Raw genomic sequence first — 17,940 nt, 5'->3', positions numbered from 1 at the left:
AAAGTTCCTGGGAATGAATGACCGCCCCCTACCTTTTTCACGAGTGATTAATGGCAGTTGGTGCATAAACACTCCCTAACCCATCAGGTGGGATAAACTCTAAGGCATATGTTTAACATGCTTAACCAAGAGCTCTCCCACAGAACTCAACTCCAGTTGTGACTTGCTTCAAAACACATGCTTTTTACATGCTTCCTTCTTTCCTTATCTCGCTTTAGTACTTCTCTACAACTAGTTCCTCCCAAATAAACTACTTGTATTTGAACCCATATTTCAAAGTCAGCTTCTGGGAAAACCAAACCAAGACATCCTCCCTTGACCTTCTGTCTATATCTAGGTACCACACACCCTTTCACTCCATCACTGCTACTGTTCTTAAGAAATAATTATATCATGAAGAAATTACCTTTCCTACTAGTACAGAGAATCAAAAAAGAAAACAAAAATCAGAGGTATGAATTCCTGGACTGCTATCACAGCTCCGCAACGTCATCCGGGACCCAGGCGCCTTCTGTCTCTCTACACAGTCATTACTCCCATGTCCTAGGCACCTTGTGGTCCCCAAACAGCTCAATCACCACTAAGTCTGAGGAAGGAAGAACAGACATGGATGGACAAAAGGCAAAGGATCCATGGCAGCCTTATTATCAAGGGACTTTCCCCAAAGCACCAGCCAACAATTTATTCTTATATCTTATTTGGCCAGAATTTAGACCACATTTAAGTTCAAAGGAAACTGAAAATGCTTTTGTTTTGTTTACTCTGGGCTTGTGTTTCTTCTAACAATACTGGGGTTCTCTTATAAAAGTAAAAAAAAAAAAATGGATATTGGGTAAAAAAAACAAACAAACAGCCCTCTCTACTGTAGGTGTCTATATAACCAGTTGCAATTTCTCAACTACTGTCATCTGGTTTCCACCACTCAATAAATAATCTATCTCTAAACAATTACTGTATACCTGTTATATACAACAGACAATTACCAGTCCCTTTCTTATTGACTTCCCTGATTTTTCATTGATTCTCCCTATTTGATTTACCACATTTGTACACATTTCCCTGTACTGAATTGTATTTGAAAGGCCTTATCAAACCTCTCAGCTTTTCAAAGTCAACAGTTTTATTTTAAAGCTAGTTAGGAAGGAGAAAAGAACAAAGATAAAATAGTGAAGAGGATAATGTCACCCTCTGTCCAGATCTCCTCAAATCTCTCTCTCGCATATATTATTTACTGAATAGGTATGTGCACGGCCCCATACCCATGCAAGGGCATGAATGTGCTTACACGTCCAATAGTTTTATTTCTGAGGACTCCTTTCAACCTACTGGGGCCCACTCTGCCTGCATGCACAGAGAACTGAAAGTGCTAGAAGAACGGGTCTTTCCCCCTGGGTACAAGAGTATAAAAGCTCGAGCTCTCTTGCCTCAGAAAGTGACCACTGAGGTGTGACCCATAACCCAGAGCTCCCAATGGGACCAGGCTCAAGTTACCCTCTTTGGGACTTCACCTGAGAGCACACCTCCGCTTCGCTTCCTCCCCATCCCTGCCCTGTTTTCTCATTTCCTTACTGGTCTTCGCTGAGAGCACTTCCTTAATAAATCACTTGCAAATTTCTGGAGAATCAGTGGTAAGACAATTGGGTAATAAATATTTGGTAGACAGAAGAAATTGGATTAAACCTAATAAATCTTTTAAGACATATTGCTGCATTAAGACAGCTTTTGAGGTTTATATATTACCTTTCTAAAAATTAGAATGTTGTTTCTGGAAAGTATTATTTTGTTACAGTTCATAAAGTCTAAGAAATTTAATTGCAACATTTGCTTCAATGCATTGTTTTTCTAACATTTATTCATAAATGTTAGACACAAATCATGTAAATAATTTTAATATAAAACTATGTTCTCTACTCACATTCTTAACTTTATCATTTCACAAGAATTAGTCATTGACGTTATAGAAATTTTATAAGCAGTTTCTGAGAAATTTCTTTGGAGATACAGGAAGACAAAGACATACACGTATTATCTTTGTGTAAACCCATCCTTTCTTTCCTGGGGAAGAAAACACAAATGATGCTGAAATCTCCAATAACTATTCTCCCTTCCATGTGACTATGCCAGTTGTCAATATATTGCCTCTCAGCTCCAAAGTTACCCTTTTTGCCTGCTCCGTGATAAAGGAGGGGGACTTTATGAATAGTTCTCCTATGACAGCCAGAATAATGTAAAGCCTTGTCAATAGAGGGCACTGAGAGAACACTGGAGAAGGAGAAGCTTTCCGCTTCCTGGTTCTGGTGTGCTCCTCTTATTGTCCTAGTTATTTCCTGCAATGTAGGTAGCTTTTTGTGGCAGTCTTCCCCAGAGCCAGCAGCAAGAGTCACCTACTTATGCTGGAGTTCTGCAGCACCACTGAAGGCGGCTACCCGGTTCCCTGGGCACCACCTCATTTCTTGGCAACTTCCTAATGACAGCTTCTTCCCATCGAGCAAGCAGTATATCAGCATGATTTTAGAGAACAGCCCAGAACAGAATCTTTCTAGCAAATTCATCAGTTATCCCAGCTAGCTTTGCAGAAAGTCAGTGGCACCTAACACTCATCCCTCCTTGGAAGCTTTCTGGTGAGTTTCCTTGGCATCCCAGGAGGTGGGTTCTCTGCCTGCCAGTGGCAGCCTCATCCCACTGACGCTGGGCACCACGATGCAGCCAACTTCTCCACCATCCAGTGGGTTTCCACCACACCCTTTCCAACAAGGCCTGAACCCCAGCCTTGGAAGAATACTCCCCTCCCAAGTTTGTTCCTTCCTTGGGTACCGTCCCTCAGCCATAGGGTATCCTTAAGAGTTTTTTTCCCACCTCTTAGCCAATTCCCTGTTACTCTACTCCCCCCTTAATATTTTTTTATATAAAACTTTCCTTGTTCTGTCTTCTGATAGGACCCTAATTAAGAGAGTGGCAAAATACCTAAATCTTAAAAATTGAAGTGTGAGTTCTTTGAAGAAGTTTTTTTGTTTTTTTTAAAGAGGTTTTTCAATAGCTTATGACCTTCAAATCTTTCTTTCTTTTTTTTTCCTAAAGTTATTCTTGCACTCTTTAAATGGTTTTCAATTTGAGGCCAGAGAAATCGCCAGCCCTATGAGTGACAGCTCAGATGTTTTTATATTAACCATATGGCTATGTGGCCATAAGGCTATATATGGTTAACATAAAAAAGTCTGAGCTGTCACTCTTGGAGTATCAGCACGTTACAAGCAAACATCACATTTAATTCTCAGAAGAGCTCTGCAAGGTTAGCATTCTCATTCCTGCTTTAGAGAGAAGGAAATGAAGAGATGAGAAATCCTTTGCCCAGTGTCACACAGCTGGTATGTGCTCCCATTGAGGCGTAAACCCCTATGTGTGGGTCCAAAGCCTCGTTCCTGTCTGCAATGGCATCTCCTGCAGGCACAAGAGAAAACTTTCCAGATCTTTATTCGTTAGTTACTTCCTTCTTTTTCCAGCAGCAGGCGGGTACCTGCTATGTTTTGGGTACTCTGTCTCATGCTAGGTAGAAAAGGACCCACCTCCCTTGTCCTCAAGGGACTTTGATTTTAAAAGCACTTTTCTCAACTCCATGGCCTTGGCTGTTCATTGCATTTTGCCCCTTTTAAAGGACCTTAACTTTCTAACAAGCCTGTGCGTGGGGTGGCATTTTTCCAGAGTTGCTATGCGCCACCTCCGGCTCACATGCTTTGAGACACTCTGTGATGGGCTTCGTTTCCCTGCTCCCTTTCAGGTCCCTGTGCCTCAGAACTCAGTCTCCTCAGCTCCAGCCCATTCCTTTAAATGCTGATCGATTTGGGTCACTTCCCTGTCCTCTGATCTTCACCTTAGCTTCTAAGAGCAAACTCTAGACCTGTTACCAGTGTCCCATGTTCCAGGACCCAGCACCACCACTCCTGAGCCCACCTTCCTGGTCAAACAGGGACATGTAAGTTCTCTAAGTGGGGAATGTCTGTTTCCCCAGATTTGGGGCAGTTCCGTTCTAACTGGGAGACACAAGCAGGCCACCACCCTTACAGAGACAGCTCTTCTGGTTCCCTCCTATTGTCTCAGCAGGGCATGTCATCTGTCTTTCTTAAATACCCTTCCTTTCCTCTGTGTGTCTTCTCCTCCTCCCCATAAGGCCACTCTTCACTCGTTACCTGGATAGATCTTGCTACCCTCCTGTCTTCACCTTTAGCATCAGCTTTTCCTGATACACCCTTCCTGTCAGGCTCAAGGAGATGGGCCTCCACTGTGCTTGGCTTAGCACTGGACTACAGTGGCTGATTCTTTCGTCTCCCTATAGGAACTGGGAGCGTGCGGACTGCAGGGGCCATGTTATATTAGTGTGTGTCCCAGGGCCCAGCGCTGTGCTGCACAGTGGGCACTTAATAAACATTTGGGGAGGGAGGATAGGAGGGAAGAAGGCAGGAATGGAGGGAAAGAGGAAGGGAGGGATAAAAGAAGGGGGAAGAAAGGAAATGTGTCCTCTGTCTCTCTTTTGGCCATTTGTATGACATTATATCATCTGAATGACATTAAGTTTGTCATCTGACATTTAGAACATCTCCAAAAACTCTCTTTTAGGTGGCTCCTGGCTAAGCCTCGGTGCCAGCCAATGACCTCACTCAAAGATGGAAGGAATAAGTCCACCATCGTGGTCGCCAGAATAGAAATGACAACACTAGTTAACACTTAGTGAGTTGTTACGTACCAGGCCCCATGCTAAGCATCCTCTGTGCATTACCTCATTAATCACCACAATTACCCAATGAGCAGATACCATTCCTGTTTCCATATAAGGAAACTGGAGCTTTGCAATGAAGGGACTTGCCAAGGTCACCCTGCTCTGCTCATAAACAGCAGTGCTGGGATTCCAAATCAGGCCCTGAGACATTCAAGCTAAACTTCTAACCTTCACATGCCGCTGCATCTCAAAGGAACTTCTGGACCTCGTCATGCCCAAGAGGCACACAAGATAGCAGCATAGATCCTAAAGAGACAGACCTATCAACTTTGATCATTAAAATTTATTTAAAAATCCACAAAACCCAAACAGGTCCACATGTGATAACATTGCCTTATAGAAGCAAAGCGAAAGTCACCCCCAGGACAAAATCTGCTTGCCGATTTGGGTAGGGGAGGAGGGGGAAACAAGAAAGGAAGAAGTGAACGGCATAATTTGCACAACTTCTCACTAAACTGAAATAAAAAATAATAAAATGACCATTGCTCTCAATCGGGAGGCATCAAGAAGACTATCATAAAGAAAAGATTGTAACAGTAAGGCTCTTGGGCAGAATCAATTCCCCAACAACCTGGAGAGATTTTTTTCTCAGGTCATAATGTATGTCCTCCACTAAACCAGTCCCCACACACTAAGTGGGGAAAAAAAACATTAGATGGAGAAGTCGTTTTCAAAAGGAGGGCAATTGAATTTTGAACAGCAATGAAACAAGTTTCACAGGAGTTGGTTTCAAAATTAAATGGCTGGTATGATGTTCACTTTGACTCCTGGTGCATCAAAATATAAAATGCTATTTCATATGCATTTGCACAGCCCATTTCTCTGTAATACTGTGCTGCTCTGATAATCATGTTATGTTAGAAGAAAATAACACACAAAGGCAGGTGGGCCACCTAGGGACCTATCATATGGGAATTTCTGTGACTTGCTTAAAATTATCCCAAGATCAATGCAAAGAGACGTTGTCTTGTATCTCTGCTCTAAACTTTGTCTGGAAACTCCTGGAGAGGCAAGGATGGGAATTTTCAGTTTTGAGTCTACAGCTTCAGAAACCCTCTCACCTGGGTTCTGTGCATATTAAATTTCAGAATGGTTTCCACTCTGAAGTGATTCATCCTCAGAGCAACTGGTCATTTGTTCGCTGACGGGTCATTTGCTTCAATGCAGGCAGTAGGACATCACAAGAAGTGCTTACTCCCAGGCCCTTGTCCTCAGATAGGATAACACATAAACCATCTATGGTACATTGCTTGCCAAAATGGCCACAATCCTTTTATTCCTCCATTTGCTGTGGCTTTGCAGCTCCTCCCATGAAGAGACAAAGTTTATTTCACCTCCTTTTGACCTGTGTCTGGCCTTACCAACAAAATATGGTAGAAATGACACTGTGCTATCTGAGCCTGAGCCTCAAGCACCTTGCTCTCTTCCACTCACTTCCTTGGCCCCTGACTCCACCATGAGAGTAAGCCCAAGCTGACCTGCTGGAGGGCGGGAGACCACGTGGACCCAGGCCAAAGGAGCCCAGTTGTCCCAGTTAGAGAGCCTCCGAGATAAGAGAATGCCCAGCTAACATTAGCAAACTGCCCACCTGGCTTGCAGCTTTTTACAGGGGCAAGGAGTTCTACAAAGACCAGAACTACTGGCTAAGCCTCAATTAAATTGTTGACTCAGAATGAGTTAAATAAATGATTGCTGTGTTAAGCCTCTAAGGCTGGTGATTTTTTCATGCACAATAGGTACCTGACACACCATCTCAGAATGAATTCTGTTATTGGCGGGAAGCCTGGTAAGTGTCCTGACCCCAATACTAAGAGTTGGGAGAGTTCAGGCTATGGGCCAGATGAATGATCGTGGTCTCAAATTCTCTGGCTCTCGTGCTACAATTGAAGCTTCTAAAGAACAGAGAATAGAACCAGAGCATGTCCAGATGCAAAACATAAGTCGTAAGCATAGTACCTAAATACCAGATACCAATAACTCTTTCAGAGGGCATGTGGGGGCTCATGAGTGGAAAGCATGCAGAAGGTACCAGACGAGGAAAGGCAGGCTTTTCGGTAGCTGTGTCCTGTGCTAGTTGTATGCTCCAGGAGAACAGACACCATGCTTGGCTCACTTACCAGCATCTGGCACACAGGAGGAGCTCAAGAAATATTCGTAGAGTGAATACGCAGCCTGACAACTCATACATGTGACGACCTGCCTCTCTGCCTCTGCTGCGGAGTAGACAAAAAGCATGGGGCTTTCTTCCTAGAGAATATATGCCCAAATGATCATAGAATCCACTACTTAAAAAAAAAAAAAAAAAGAAAAAAGAAAAAGCAGAAATATTTATATAGTGCTTTCTATGGGTTGGTACTCTTTTAATCACTTAGCAAATAATAATTCATTTAATTCTCTTAACAGCCAGATGAGATAGGCATGAACTTTATCAATATTTTCCCCATGAAGTGTTGAGGCATAGAACATTAGATGATTTGCCCAAGGACACACAGCTGGTCAGTAGCAGAACCAGCAGTCTGGCTCACAAGTCTGTGCTGACATATCCTTAGGCTGTCTGTCTAAAAATCATCACAACTAACACAGTACTTAGATCAACCATTTCTATAGACGAGGACATTTGGGCCCAAGAAACTTACATGACTTTCTCAAAATCACACAATTGGTGGTAGAGTCTGGACCAGAAAACACATCAGTTTGGTATTTTTTTCCTGTATACCACACAGATAAGGTGAAATGTAAATTCAGGGACACCTTTATTTCCAAAGGGGTTCAGAATTTTGAGATATCTTGAGCTCTGAATCTCAAACCCCAGGACTGGCAACTAATAGGAAGAGTGGTAGAGAGGAGAAAGGAAACATGAATGAAACAAGTGACAGACTTCCCGGTCCACAGACATTCAAGTTATGTCACAGTAGAACAGACTCACTGGTAAGTAGCGGTGGGACAGCTGCTGTCCCACTCACAGACTAAATCTACACGAGATTCCTGAACTTCAAGGACTCCAGTTTTTGTTTAGTGTGTATGTGGAGGAGTCTGGTGGACGAGGAAAGAGCTTCTCAAATATTAGTGTGTCTATGAACCACTGGGGGATCTTCTTAAAATGAAGATTCTGGGTAAGAAGTTCTGGGTGAGGCTGGAGATTTTGCAGTTCTCACAAACTCCTAGGTGATGCCAGCACTGCTTGTCTGTGGGCCACACTTTGAGTAGTAAGGATCTAGAGCCCTTAGCTGAGTTCTTCAAGTAAGATCTAAGGCCCTGATACAAATTCCACTCAAGAATGTGAGACAACCTGAAAGGAAAACCCTAAATTGTGATCAGAGATCATTCAGAGATCTAGGTACATGAGATACATAAATACTGTTACAAATATGCACACATGTTAAACACCCATGAAGTACAAGAAACCAGTACATGAGAAATTCTGCAGCACAAATGGCCTGATTTCTTCAACAAAATTTATGCAAAGGTAAAACAAGAAGGGAGACACATTGGCCAAATGGGATGTAATAACTTTGTCAGGATCTTGATTCACATAAACCATAAAAAAAAAGTTTATGAGACATCTAGAAAATGTTACTACTAACTGGATATTAAGAAATTATCATGTTTTAATGGTAAAATGGCAGTGTAGTTATTTTTTAAAGAAACAAACAAACCTGGTTTTGCACATACATACAGAAGTATTTACAATGGAAATCTGATAGCATTCAAAGTAATTCAGAAGTGGTGCAGGGAGGAGTCTATGGGGGTACAGGAAAAATGGATTATCCGGAGAAATAATCCTTGAAGCTGCTGATGTGAATGGGGGAGGGGTGTTATTTGAATAGTTTCTCAGTTTTTCTATGTGTTTAAAGTTTCCCAGTACAAGGTTGTAAATAAATATTTAAAGAAAGGAGGAAAGAAAGAGAAAGAAGTGATGGAGAGAAGGAGGAAGAGAGGAAGAAAAAATGAAGGAAGGATTGAAGGAAGGAAGGCGAGAGAAAGAAAGAGAGAAAGAGGGAAAAGAGAACTGTTCAGAGAACACAGTTTCTCATCTAATTACTGTTCAAAATAAGTAGATTCAGCAAACTGGTGATTCTAATTTCAATACCAGGTTAGATTCTAGGACATATTATTGAAATGATGAAAGTCAATCTTGAAAAAAAAGGAAGCTGAGATCACCAGACCCCCCTACGGGCAGTTGACTCAGACCCTTCCCCTTAATATTACGCTTCCTGGCAGGCCTGGCAGAGATCCTGGAGCTAGAAGGCCTCTGGATTCAGCACAGCATTTGTCAAAGCCTCTCGATTTTTTTTAAAAAAGTAGAAACTGTGGCTCAGATGATAGCATGGCAAGGTGGATTTACGACTAGTTGAACATCCATCCCCAAAGGGATGGCTTAGGAGCCCACATCAGGCTGGGGGCAGCTCTTTAGCGGAAAGCTGAAGGACTCCAAGTCAACATGTCACTGTGTTTTATTGATGATAGATGAAGATACACAAAATGTCTTGGTCAAATTGAGAGGGACATAAAGTTCAAAGGACTATCTTTGAATATCTTTGATGACAGAATTATTATCTAAAGACATCTCAACATTCTACAACAAAAACCAGTGTTAGCAGGCTGACATTTAATAGTGTCTATTATCAAACACTCAACCAAGAAAGTCAAGATGAGGAAAAGGCAAAAGCATGTACTAATAAAAAAGCCTGTGATGAAAAGACGTGTCCGTGGACCAAGTGCACTTAAGGGCACTTGTAAGCCCCAGATGAATGGGACTCTTCCTCTGAATTTTATCAGCATCCTGTCCTGGTCTGAGAAGCAGTGACTTAAAGATTTTCTCTTACTGTAAATTCCATATGATCGATAATGGAAGAGCTGCCAAAGCTAATTTGATCTGCTAATTTGATTTTAGGGTACATTAAAACAATTACTTTTCCAGAAGAGAAGAGGGAATGGAAACAGTAACTGCATTTACCATTTAGTAAGCATTTACTACAGGGAGGCATCATGCCAGGTATTTTACATACATTAGCTCATTCAATAGCCACCTTGTCCTTTCTAGGTGAGGGCTAAGAACCTCATTACCTAGATGGAGAAACTAGGGTCCAGGGTGGTTCAGTGACTTGGCTGGAGTCATACAGCTAGTGAGCATCAAACCTGGGATGCAAATGGAACCCTTATTGATACGTAGTAACACAAATGCTTGCTTTCAAACTGTCTGGGATGGTCCAACAAAATGCTAAATGTAGGGTTTAGTTCTGGTGGCTGTGCTTTAGAAGAGCATTAGTAAAATTTAGCCTGTGTCCACAACACAGTGTCAGTGGAGAGCCGGTGAAAGCACAATCACATGATATAAGACCCGACGAGAGGAACAGGCAAGTTCGCCTTTCACAGTAGATGCTTAGTAAATGTTTGCTGAAAGGCTGGCTTTCACTTGACCAAAGTTTCATAGTGTCTTGAGGTTTGGTTATCTATTGCTACATAAGAAACCACCCTAAAACACTGGCTTGAAATAATAACAGTCAATGACTATTCTCTCTCCTGGTTCTGGGAGCTGCCTGGGCTTAGCTGAATCATTCTCACTCGGCATCTCTCAAGTGGTGGCAGGTATGTGGCGGTGGGGGCTGGATCATCTCAAAAGCTTCTTGGATCACTTGTCTGGTGCCTGAGTTTAGACACAAAGACCTGGGTGTCCTCAGGCATCTCCCTCTCTCTCTAGGTGGTTTCTCCATGCGGTCTCTCCAGGAAGGCAGCTTCAAGGTAGTCGGACTCCATATATGGTGGCTCGGGGCTTGAAAGGTCCAAGTTCTGAGGGAGAGGGAGAGTTCAGTGGTAGCTGTATTGCCTTTTCTAACCTAGCCAGCAAGTCACACAGTGTCACACACTGCGTTCCTATTGTTACAAACCTGCCTATTTTCAAGGGGAGGGTACATACACTCAACCTCTTGAAAGAGGAGAGGAAAGAGTCTGGAAGAGTTTGTTGGACCAGAAATATTGTTGCAGCCATTTTTGTAAAATACAGTTGGTCACATTCACCTAGAGAATTGTTCTATGTGGACAGAGGGTTGGGGTAAGCTAGGTTATGGAAAAAAGTAAAACAGACAGATTTGGATTCAATAAAGGAAGATGTTTTAAAGGTGATGGAGTCTCTTAAGGTAGAATGGATTTTCTGCCACTGAAGTATTGACTGTGAGAACATTTCTAGGGATTGATACAGTAAGGTGTGTGATCCCTCTGGCTGAGTATATCCAGAAATCTGCCAAGAGTACCAACTTAGGAGGCAATGACTAGAGCAGGAAGCCTTCATAGAGTCAGAAAGGCTAAAGGACTGGGCAGAGCTAAAAGTTAAAATAAATAAAAAAATTTAAAAAAGTTAAGGAGCATGAGGCCCCGGCTGCCAGGAACGGGATTAGTAAGTTTACTGAGTCTAGCAGAGGCTGCAAATGAATATTCAAGCTGGGGGTTGGAAACAAGAGTTTGAAACCAGGGAGGAGCAAATAAGCATAAGTAACGTAGACGTGGATCTAAAGGGTTGGAGAAGTGGTGGAAGGATGGCAGAGATGACCTGAGCAGTAAAGCACACCCTGGAGTGATCAGAGCGTGTTTCACGTGTCAGCTGGGGTGTTAGGCGTCTTGGAGGGGGAGGAGGGACTGCCAGGAAGAGGTGATTCTGGTCTAGAATAGAACGTAGACAGGAAGATGTAGTCGTCACAAGGAGGATTTCGATGAGGATGAACTGTGCGGCGCCTCCTGAAGCTCAGACTATTCAGTGCTCACGGGTGGTAAATCGTGGCCAGTCTCCAGACATTAACAAATCAAAAGTGCTACCCATGCTCCTCTGGGTACTATATGAGTCTTGACAAAGTAAGTGTTTTCTGCCCTCTGATAACTTCTAATGAACAACAGTCCCTGCATGCCATCTTCAGGCTGTAATGACACCCGGGCAGGGAATCACAGTTCCATGTCAGCTCACTATATGGTTCCGAAAAAGTTCATTTATTTCATAGTCAAAATTCATGTCTGATGAACAACCCTGCACCAAGGAGTCACAGTATGTCTCCTGCAGGCCTGGTAAATGTCTTCGTTCAAACTGGGTTTAAGTACATAGAAGAGAAATCACAATTGTATTACATTTATCTATCTATCTATCTATCTATCTATCTATCTATCTATCTATCTATCTATCTATCTATGTATCTATCTATCTATCTATCTATCTATCTATCTATCTATCTATCTATCTATCTATCCATCCATCCATCCATCCATCCATCCATCCATCCATCCATCCATCCATCCATCCATCTGTTGATCCATCTAACCAGCTACCTAGCTATCTTTCTGGAAAGTTAGGTACCTTTAGATAAAATAACACAGAGACAAGAAATTGAGATATAACTGGTGATGAGCAAATACAGATCTGAATCAATAAAGGAAACTTCATCCTAGACCCCAAAAGGACAAACGTGCTAGCTGGCTTGTGTGGCAGGCCAATGAGTCAAGTGTACAATCGGCCTCATGTGCGGGTGAACAAAATAGGTGGAAGAGATGAAACTGTAGTGATCTTCCAGAGACCCAGCATGACACAGTTTGGCCAATAAGCCAGCAGCCCCATTTTGTACTGAAAGCAATGGGTGGCCACTCTAAATCCTCAGGCGGGGGACATTCACCATAAGCAATCGGGCTCTGGTTCTTCCATTGTTTATGGAGTGGCCTGCTGTGCTGCATCCTAAGTTACAGAGTACAACAATCTAGGAGCAGATGCATGAATGTAAATCCATATTCAGGTACTGTTCAGTACATGGGCAATACAATTCATGGTTTTATGAATTGGTTAAAACCTCTCGAGCAACACGACAGCTATCCTTTACTACTTGATGTTCACTTTCCTAGAGAGAGAATGATGCCGTTATGAGGGCAGGTACAAAAAAATCAATGAAATCCTAAGTTGAAACAGTGGCCCACAGTTTCAAAGAAGAGGTGTAGATTGAGACCCAAACTCCCACTGCTGCTTTGAATTACAGAATTTTGTAGTTAGAAGTGGCCTTAGAAATTATCTAAACCAACTTCTCATCTTATAGGTGGGGAAACTGATGTCATAGAGGAAAATTGATGTATCTCTTCGTCATTTCTTCCTACATTAGAGTATTTCTCCAGTGTAAATATTGAAAAAGAATGAGAAAAATAGATTTTGGGCTTGCAGAACGTTATTTTCTGACCCCTGCCATAGAATTTTTGCTGTATCACTTTGTCACCCTTGCAGCACGACCTGATGGGAAGAAAGAAACACTGTGGGTCAAGAATTCTGTGATCTTACCATAGCAACATCTTAACTAACTCTGGAACCTTCTCTCAGGTCCCTTTCTGATTTTCTCTCTTTATCTCAGAACCCATCAGAGTTCAGAGCACGTGGTTAATGCTAAAGAAATATTTGATGAATGAATAAATGCACCTAAGCTCTAAAATGCCATGCTTCTCTACATAGTAATAAGAAGAAGAAAAAAGAAGAAGAAGAAACAAACCCAGAGGACGCCCTCTTGAAAACGGAAGTTGCTTCATCTATCAGAATATAAATATATTCAAATTCCTGGATTTTTGTTACAATAAATGCACAGTAATTTTGCTAGAAATACTTTTAAAAAAATCAATTTAAGGGTGCCCTGACGCCCCTGAGATGTTCATTCAAATCATTTAATTTAGGAAGATGAGTTCTTCTTGTTTTTCACGGGGAAGTCAAGCCCCCTGGGGCCAGCTTTAAACATAGATCTCCCTTTAAGCTTCTTAGATCCTTGCTGATCCCTGGGAGGTGTTAGAATTGCAGAAGTTCAGGTCGAACCCCAGTGTTTGAATCTGCATTATAACAATGGCTCCAGGTGATTTGTGTGCCGGCTGAGGTTGGAGGAACTGCCCTAGATCAGGCCGGCAGGCTGAGATCTTCAGCGAGATGCGTCATTCCACTTTGCAGTGTATAGTTCCCTTTTCCTCCATCAAAGAACCTGCCATGGGCTCCACCCACTGAAACACTCAAGGATAAACACCCAATAAAACAAACTTCAAGGAGCCTTCAGAATATTTCCTTAATTATTACTTTGAACTGTATGAAATCACTGCTACTCAACATTTTCAAACTACAAAAATGGCCATTTCCTCTGTCAATGGACTATCTACCACGTAGTGAGTGTTTGTAATTCACCAGGCTTTGTGTTAAATGTTTTGGCAATGTTTATGCTAATCCACAAAATGCTCCATGAGGTAAATAAGTCCATTTTATAGCTGAGGAATTAAAACCTAGTAAGGTCAGGGTCCCAAGGTTACACAGCCAGCAATAAAAAGCTCAGATCTAGGGTGGTAGATGAGGGTAAAGGGGATCAAATATATGGTGATGGAAGGAGAATTGACTCTGGGGGGTGAACACACAATGTGATTTATAGATGATGTAATACAGAATTGTACACCTGAAATCTATGTAACTTTACTAACAATTGTCACCCCAATAAACTTTAATTAAAACAAACAAAAAGCTCGGATCTATACCCAATCTTAACCCCAAGGCCCAGCATTTCTTAAGATGTGAACCTCAGGTGATCACATGGGAAGTTTGTTAAAATACATATTTCTGGGTATCAGCCCAGACATATTGCATCTTATTCTCTGGTGTTGGGATCTATTAGGAAGGTGCAAAAGTAATTGCGGTTTAAAAGGTTAAAAATAATTGTAAAAACTGCAATTACCATTGCACCAACCTAATAGAAACCTGTATTTCAGTAGTTTGCCTGGGAATTGGGCACGTTGTACTGAGAACAAATTGAATCCCTCTATTTACATACGCTGTTTCCTTTCCAATTAGGTGACAGAAGGCCACTAGCATAAAAATCTAACTCTCCCCAGGGCAGAGTGACTATATATCCAATGTCCCCAGGATAGTCCTGGTTTATGAACATTGCCCTGGTACGATTACTAAGAGCTCCTCCTTTGAATCTCAGAAGTGTTCTGGTTTGGATGATAAATTATATGGTCACCTGTGTTAGGGAGGAAACGGCTGGGTTTCTCCCAAGAAAGCATCAGAGGTTCTACCCCCACTGGGCAGCTCTCTTGAGTTTCTCAGTGAACCAAGCAAGTCTGGATCTACCCCTAGTGCATCCAGTGCCCTGAGCCTCTCTCTCCCTCCCCTTACCCTGACCTCCCCCATCCTGCAGCTCTAGGCCAGCAGTGCAGGCCGGATACCAGTTGCTCCCAGGGATTTCACACAGGGATGCCCCAGCTGGCATTCCCTGGTAATTCTCGTTCAAAACCCTTGAGCAGTTTTAATCAAAGCGCTACTGAGAGAATTGTCTCATTTCCGTTTCTCATTCTCCGAGCTAATGGGGTAGCCTTGCCTGAGATGTCTTCTCCATGACTGCAGCAGTTCTGTCCCCACTAGGCCACCAGGGCTGATAAAGTCTGACTCTTCTCTGGATCCCAGTGTGTGACACAGGACCAGGCACGGAGAGAAGTTCCAACTGATGCTTCCTGACAGTCTAAATGAACAAATTAATGTAGTTATCAGATTACTGCCCCAGGAGCAGGTTTTGACAAATTGAGGAGAAAGGAGAACAAGAAAACTAGCGGACAGAGAATGTAATTATATCAAGGCCTTGAAGGAGCTCAGAAAAGAAAAAAGCTGACAGGGTGTCTGCAAAATCAGGATACAAAAAGCAAACTTATCTTTAAATAATGTTAGCTTCATCTTCAAATAATATGCACAACATATTCTCTTTTAAATTCTAGACATCTTTTCAAGTAAACTGCTCCTAAATTTAAAACAATGGGTCTAATTAAAAATGTACTATTGAGCATCCAAAAAGTCTGCACACAAAGAAAATAGTCTACTCATTATACCTTTTTCATATTAACATTTTAACCCATTGCTTTAAATTTACAGGGATTTTATCTGCAAAGATGGCTGGAAGTTGAAGAAAATGTAATTTCTGTACTGTTTACAAATAAGTTTATCTTAATGTGTGGTGGGTAATTTTATGTGTTCACTTGATTAGGACACAGAGTACACAGCTGTTTGGTCAAACTTTATTCTGGGTATGTCTGTGAGGGTGTCCTGAATGAGATTAACATTTGAATCTGCAGACTGAGTACAGCAGATTGCCCTCCCTAATGTGGGTGGGAGCCATCCAATCAGTTGAAGTCCCAAATGGAACAAAAAGGCTAAGAGGGAATTCCTCCTGTCTGACTGTTTGAGTTGTAACATCAATATTCTCCTGCCCTCAGACTGGAACTTGCTCCATCAGTTTTCCTGTTTCTCAGGTCTTTGGACTTGGGCTGGAATTATACCACTGGCTGTTTTGCTGGTTCAGGTCTCCAGCTTACAGACTACAGATCTTGGGACATCTCAGCCTTGATAATCACATGAGCTAGTTTCTTATTATAAAGTGTACATACATATATATTCATGCACCTCTGCCTACCCTCAGGTCCAGGGCAGAATTCAGAGTCAGAATAATTCAATTTTCCGTGATGTATGTTCAGCCAATCGATATATTACCAACCCCCCCCCCAAAAAAAAATGTTTTAGTGGTCAAGTAAATGGCAGAAATACTAGATAAAAGCAAAAAAAGTTTTGAATCAGAACCTTTAAGATAATTACTTCTGTATGTGCCTCAAAGAGAGCAATATAACATGTAGCCTTTCTCTAATATTTTTAACTACTGATTTTCCCTTTCTCCACCACCCTCTTTTTATTCTTGCAAGGCTTATATTCCAAGAAATACTGTGGGGGAAAACCTGTGCCCAATCCATTCACGGTGGCCAGTTCTGATCATAAACAAGCCAGTGGTAGGCGGGACTTCTGAGGTGCTTTTCATGGATGGTACCCGAGGGCCACCATAGCTTTTTCCATTCAAATTCCAAAGATGTTGTAAATATCTATTGGCTCCACTTTTGTCATCATAAAACAAGATTTTGCCCCTTCCTATAGAATCTATTTCATTTGGGACTGAAGATCAATATAAAGCATATTATGTGATTCCTGGCTCTGATGTTTACCAGCTGTGTGACCTCAAGCAAGTTGTTAACTTCACTGTGCCTCACTTTCCTTAGTACAAATGGAGAGGATAATAGTTATTGTGAGGATTAAAGGAATGGCATATAAAGTCTTAATATAGAGTTGTGCTATCTAATAGGATTGGCACTAGCCATATGTGGCTATTTCCATTAAAATTAATTAAATTTAAATAAATTTAAAATTAACTTCCTTGGTTGCACTAGTCACATGTCAAATGCTTGATATCCATGTCTGACTGGTGGCAACCATATTGGACATTTCCATTTCACAGAAGAGACATCTCCATTCCACAGAAATTTGTACAGCCTGAGCACTTAGTAAGTACTGATTAAGGGCTAGTTTTTTTTTTTTCCAAGGCCCAAATAGGTTCAGGTTCATTGATCAGATCTGTAACTCTTCAGTCATATCTCCCTCTAGGAGACAAATACAAATCATAGGTTCCCAACCACTCTTTGCCCTCTCTTCTCTTTATCCTCCCATTTCTCCTCCCTCCCTCCCTTCCCTTCTTTCTTCCCTTTTTCCCTCCATTTCCTTTCTTTTCTTCCTTTTCCTTCCTTCTTGCCCTTTCTCTCTGCCTCCATCTCTTTCTCCCAAATAGAAGCATCACCAGAGACTTTCCTGGCACCTTGTCATAATTTGATAACTGCACCTTTGCTGTTTTGTTTTCCTAGTAAAATACCCTGTCTCTCTAGGTTTTTTATCCCAGTGCCACTATTGCATTTGAGCCTGAGGGCTCATATTACTCTCGTACCACCCTTTGGAGAGAACCCATTTTTGTGAGTCAGAGAGCTAAGCTCGTCTTTCCACTGACTTCATCCTTTCTCTCTATCAAAGTGAAAGATTCTGACATAGATAAATGGGCACCTACTAAATTATTTGTAGTAGCAAATGTCACAGTAATGAGATCAACCAAGTACTATTGCCATGGGCTGCTGCCTCAGCTTTAGAGGAACAGGCTAGAGGGGACTTTCTGTTAATAATACTCATTGTAATAAGATGTGACCATCATTCCTTTCTAAAAGGATCATAATGGATATTGATTCTTAGTTTTGGAGTTTGGCTCATTAAAATACCAAACAGAGTTTTATGGGGAATGAGCTATATTGATTGATTCATTTTGTTTTATGGGTTT

The sequence above is a fragment of the Rhinolophus sinicus genome, chromosome 5 (genome assembly GCF_057876585.1).
Source record: "Rhinolophus sinicus isolate RSI-liver-muscle chromosome 5, RSI-T2T, whole genome shotgun sequence".
Lineage (NCBI taxonomy): Eukaryota > Metazoa > Chordata > Mammalia > Chiroptera > Rhinolophidae > Rhinolophus > Rhinolophus sinicus.
Note: the sequence above shows the minus strand (reverse complement) of the source record.